This window comes from Pinus tabuliformis, chromosome 8 (genome assembly GCF_031772625.1).
Source record: "Pinus tabuliformis cultivar Carrire ecotype Pingquan chromosome 8, CPIR1, whole genome shotgun sequence".
In the NCBI taxonomy this organism is placed as follows: domain Eukaryota; kingdom Viridiplantae; phylum Streptophyta; class Pinopsida; order Pinales; family Pinaceae; genus Pinus; species Pinus tabuliformis.
The window spans coordinates 1,011,736,465-1,011,742,481 of NC_142294.1; the positions used below are offsets into that span (position 1 = coordinate 1,011,736,465).

The following is a 6,017-nucleotide window of genomic DNA, read 5'->3' on the forward strand; positions in this document are numbered from 1 at the left end:
CTTGTTTTGATCTCTGATTTTTGCAGCCTGTAACCAGCATAGGTACCTGTCTAATAACTCCTTTTCTCTGCTTAAATTCCGCCTCCTTTTGTACAAAAAGACTGTGAGTGTTTTTATGTGTTTGTGGCGTCATTTACAGTTTTCCTTTGCAAGAGTGAAATAACATTCCTTTCAAAGTGCACATCACCTATGGTTGCGTTGGCTTTGAGGTTTTGATAGATGTGGTGGCCCATATGTTTGATCGAGCGGTAGGCTTTTCCTTTGCATCTCACGTGTGTGGTAGAATTTTGTGGCTAGAAATGTTAAGTCACAATGTTTATGGGTATATTTTATTTCAATTGTGTATGCGATCATGGTCCAATGGGGAGGAGGCTTGCTACATCAATGGTGGGGGCGATCTAGATAAAGGATTTTGAGGTGGAACACTTCGACCTCCCTCCTCTGCATGGAGGTTGCAGTAGGTGAAAAGTATTCATTGTCGAGTTGGTAAAGTTGTGGTCAATCTCCTAGGTTGCCTATATGTAGGGTGCATGGGGTGTGGAGCTGCCTGATACCTCCTCCTATTTGGATATGTTCTTGTATTGTGTAGCAAGCCTCTTGATTTGCATTTATTTTCTTCCTTTTCCTTCACATCTTGGTTTCTGCAAGTGGTCAAGTGATCAAGGTCCACCGTTGCTTCTGCGCGGGTGGACTCCTAGGTGGCCTCAGTGCGGGGTAGGGAGGGTCAGCGGGCATTTCTAAGAGAGGTTGTGGGTTCGGTCAGTATTGTTTTATTTTCTTCCATTGCCTTTGCATTGAGGCTACCATAGGTGATCATGCGATTGAGGTCCATCATTTCTATTGTCCGGGTGGGCTCCTAGGTGGCCTCTGTGCAAGGAGGGCAGCGTTGGTAGTCATTTCTAAGGGAGGTTGTGGGCTCAGGTTTTCTTGTATTATTTCCTTCCTTTGCCTTTGCATTGAGGCTACCACAGGTGATCATCCAATAGAGGTCCACTATTACTGTTATCCGAGTGGACTCCTAGGTGGCATTGGTGCAGAGTGGGGAGGTTTGTATGGCCTCTCTAAGATAATATTTACGGTTGGTAATGCTCTTTTTATTTCCTTTCTTTTCCTTCGCATTGATGCTGTCGTAGGTGATCGAGAGATCGAGGTCCACTATTGCTGCTGTTTGAGTGGACTCCAAAGTGGCATCAGTGTGCGGAGGGAAGGGTTGGGGCTCATTTATATTATACAGGTTGCATGGTTGGTCATTCTCCATTTATTTCCTTTGCATCAAGGCTACCACAGGTGATTGGGAGATCAAGGTCCACTATTGGTGATGTTCGGTTGGACTCCTAGGATACCTCGGTGTGGGGAATGGAGGTTTATGGAGGCATTTTTAAGGGAGTGGGTGAGTGATTGCTCGTTTTATTGTTGGTTGGGGCATGGTTGAAAACTATGAAGTGGCCTAGGTGCATTGTGACTCAGCACAACTACCCATTTGTTTGCCATGTCCTTGGCATGTTGTGTGTGTTTCCTTCTTGGGATGCAAGAGGTGCAAGCCATAAAATTTTTACATGATATTTTGATATCTATTTTACTTGATGGGTGTTCAAGTTGGATCTTGGTAACAAAGCACCCATAATTCCCATTGAAGTGGGAGGGTGCTACCCAGTTGATCCTGCTAGTAGTCATATGCTTATCTCAAAGATTAAGTTATGCATGTCTAACTATGAACTAATTCAAACTGTGAAACTATGGATGGATCATTAGATCAGTTATAGTTTTTTTGATGGTACCACACTACTCAGATAACCATAGTAATTCTAGAGCTAATACGCACACCAAGTCCTGACTCTTTGGAAGAGATGCATTTTTTAGATAAAAGGCTTGCACGTGCTTGCCCACTTCTCTAGTGAATCATGATAACTCGATGATTGCACAAACCTTGTGTTAGAGATGCTTCTTCAAATTTCTTCCCTATTAACTTTCAATTGTAGGATAGAGGCCTACCATGGTGGTGATGGATGACGAAGAATTAGGGTTCGATTCAAGAGGAGGAGACTGAGAAATGGCTACCACATCGAAGGAAGGCAACAGGCATGCAAATTACCCAATCCTGACATGGGGAGGTAGTGACAATAAATAAAAGTATTGGGCTCATCAAGTCTGGTCATTGGAATGAGTACAATCTAAATCCCATAAAGAATATCCATTGGAGGGAAATTTTGGTGCCAACAGCTATAGTAATTCTAGCTCTAATAGCATATATTTAATTTGTTGCAGTTAAAAAGCTCGTAGTTGGAACTTGGGTCATAAAGGTCTATCCGGCTACTCGATGTACACCTGCCCTTCCATCCCTTTTGTCGGCAACCTGCTCCTGGCCTTAATTGGCTGGGTCGCGGCTCTGGTGCTATTACTTTGAAAAAATTAGAGTGCTGAAAACAAGCTTATGCTCTGAATACATTAGCATGGAATAACGTGATAAGAGTCTAGTCCTATTATGTTGGCCTTCGGGACTAGAGTAATGACTAATAGGGATTGTCGGGGGCATTTGTATTTCATTGTCAGAGGTGAAATTATTGTATTTATGAAAGATGAACCACTACGAAATCATTTTCCAAGGATGTTTTCATTAATCAAGAACAAAAGTTGGGGACTCGAAGATGATCAGACACCATCCTAGTCTTAACCATAAATGATGTCGACCAAGGATCGGTGGATGTTTCTCTAAGGAATTTGCTAGCACCTCCTGAGAAATTAGAGTGTTTAGGTTCAGAGGGGAGTATGGTCGCAAGGCTGAAACTTAAAGGAATTTATGGAAGGGCACCACCAAGAGTGGAGCCTGCATCTTAATTTGACTCAACACGTGGAAACTTACTAGGTCCAGACATAGTAAGGATTGACATACTGAGAGATATTTATTGATTCTATGGGTGGTGGTGCATGGTCATTCTTAGTTGGTTGAGCAATTTGTTTGGTTAATTCCAATAATAAATGATACCTTAACCTACTAACTAGCTATGCGGAGGTTCCCCTTCGTGGCCAGCTTCTTAGAGGGACTATGGCCATTTAGGCTATGGAAGTTGGAGGCAATAATAGGTCTGTGATGCCCTTAGATGTTCTGGGATGCACGTGTGCTATACTGATGCAACCAATGAGTTTTTCTTCCTGGTTCGAGAGGATTGGGAAACCTTCTCAAATTGCATCATGATGGGGATAGACCATTGCAATTATTGGTCTTCAACAAGAAATTCCTAGTAAGCGCGTGTCATCAACTTGTGTTGACTACGTCCCTGCCCTTTGTACACACCGCCCATCTCTCCTACCAATTGAATAATCCGGTGAAGTGTTCCGATTGTGTCAATGATGTTCAAGAAAGTTAATGGGGGTCAAGAATCAAACTCCAAAGAGAAGTTGTCACGGGTTGAAACTCCATGCTAGAGAAATCCATGGGCCACAAATACATTGATGGTGCAAGGCCACTAAATAGAGGGATGTACGCAAAGTGCACACCATGAAACGATGAAATGACCAAGTTGCACAAAAAAACCATAATCCAAAGGGAGAAACAAAGACACAACTCGCTACTTCTTTCCTTAAAAGGGGAGTTGCTCACGAGAGTACAAGGAATTCCCTCGACGGTAAAGGCACGAGATAAGAATGCCACCTCATTCCCATTGGTGGGGAAAGTTGTGATCTCGATGGATCTTAGACTGATGGAGGGGTTTTTCATTACCTAGATAGCCAACCCTTCTATGAGGGCATATCAAGGAACGATCGAGAGGACTAGGGTGGCCAGCCCAACGAGTTGAACCACTCTTCATCCATCCCATATTGACACCACCTCGAAAATTCTCCCCCCCCCCCCATGGAAGATTTGAGGTACCAGGCGCATGCGCAACCACTCCCTTGACCCAACCACCAACAAAAAAGCTCACCCAAGAAACACGTAAACCACCGCCACCTTTTTCAGAGAACCAACTACGGTGGCCTGCATGCTTGGCCCATGCCTTCTGACTAAAAAAAGACAGAGCACTGCCACTACGAATGAGTCTAAATGTATCCAGACACTGATCTCATCAATTCCCTCATCTTTTCTAGTGGTCGAGTTTAGGTTGTGAATTATTTTCTTGGTTGTTTGATTGTTGTTTTTTATGTTGTAAGCTAGAAAGGGTGTTGTGCCATAGTGTATGTGGAAGGGTGTGAAGAGGTGGGATTCTTTGATTGGGTACCTTGTTTTCTTTATTTTGGGTTAGGAAACATCTCCTCGACATGCTATTGAGCCTCTCTCTTTTCTTGGGATTTTTGTTTCTTTGGTGTTGTTTTCTTCCCTTCTTCCTTTCCCCCATAGCTTTATGGAGAAAACATGGGATTGTTGTGGATTGGTGTTTGGGAAGGAATAAAAGCAGTGCGATTTCTTGGGGTGGCCACTGTCAGGTCCCTATAATACTAGTGATTACCCCATTACTATTGTAGTTGTATCCCTTATTAATATTGTTGTGCCCCTATTGTCCCCATATTATTATTATTATGCCCCATAGAATCCCTCTATTATTATTTTTGTGGCTTTATATTATTATTGTTAGGTCGGCTAGGTTATATTGTGACTCCATAAACTCCTATATTTAGAAAGGAGGTTTTTTCAATTGAATCATCCAAGAATTGCTCATTTATGTAATGTAAAAGAGGTTTCCCCCTTGAAGAGGCTAAATTCTAAGGTGTTGATCTATCTTTTCTATCTTTTTGTGAGCTGGTTTCATAACATTTGGTATCAGAGCTTTAGATTCTAGGGTTTCATTGCTCCAAATAGGTCATCATGGCATTTTTTCCATAACTTTTTTTTCTGCGATGTTTCAGAAGATAAAAAAATCTCATTTGAGATGAATCGCATTGAACCTTGGGTCCAAATTTCAGAGCTCTTCGCAATATATTTGCCGAGATATGATCTGAGGAAGTTGGTCTTTTTGCAAACTCCTGAATTACATTCCAAACAGGTGACCTGGGGAAAATAGTCATAACTTTCTCTCTGAGCATCAGATTGAAATTTCATAAGAAGGTGTAGAGAGAGGACAGACTGTAGTTTCTTACATATATTTTTAGAGCCAAAGGTTGAAACGGTGACTCGTGGAATGCCGTACAAGTTTTTTCTACTGAACTAGTCTATAATTAGGTCACCGTGGGAGATTTGGCATAACTCTTCCCTGGAGAATCCAATTTCAATTAGACTAGTGGCATTGGAAAGAGGACACAGAGGGCTACTACAGTTCATGATTTCAGAACTAGATGATCCGAAATTACAGAGATACATCAGATTCAATATCAAGCTCCTACAAAGTGAAAAAAGATGTGTAGTTTTTTTAAAATTTTTGCATAAGCTTGGTTTGAAAAATTAGTTTGAAGGAATTAAAAGGGAATAGTAAAGAATTATTATCGTAATTGATGCCCCGAGGAAAAAAACGCAAACACCTAGTAAGCAACCTAAAATCTCTAGCATGACTCATGAAGAAGAGGAAGAAATGCAACATGACATATCAAAATTACGAGACCAAGTGCAACAAGTGTCACTTGCACAAAAAGTAACAGAATTTAAGATGGATGGTTTAAAGAAAGATGTAGAAGCTAAGATGGATGGATTAAAGAAAATCATAGAAGCTAAGATGAATTCTTTAAATACAGGCATGGAATATTTGAAGACAGGCATGGAAGATTTGAAGACAGATTTTAAGACAGATTTGACAAAGTTTCTACAAGAAATGCTTACTAATGGTGAAAGGGTAGTAAAGGAAACTCATGATGAGAACAAAAGAAATGTTAATCATGATTTCATAGACTCTAATGTTGGACCAAAGACCCACCATATTCCAAAAATCAATATGAGGAAGTTTGATGGCAAGGATCCCACAACATGGATATTACAGATGGAGCAATTTTTTGATCTCAATAATGTGCAAAACACACAAAAGGTACGTATTGCAACTTTACATTTGGAACCAAATCAGTTTGTATGGTATCAATGGCTTTTCTCTCGTAAACAA

At 41.1% G+C, this 6,017-nt stretch overlaps 1 pseudogene; it reads left to right on the forward strand.

Annotated features, from left to right (window-relative positions):
- The first annotated feature begins 1,647 nt into the window (after positions 1-1,647).
- LOC149238820 (18S ribosomal RNA) lies at positions 1,648-3,420 on the forward strand (annotated as a pseudogene).
- Positions 3,421-6,017: the final 2,597 nt, after the last annotated feature.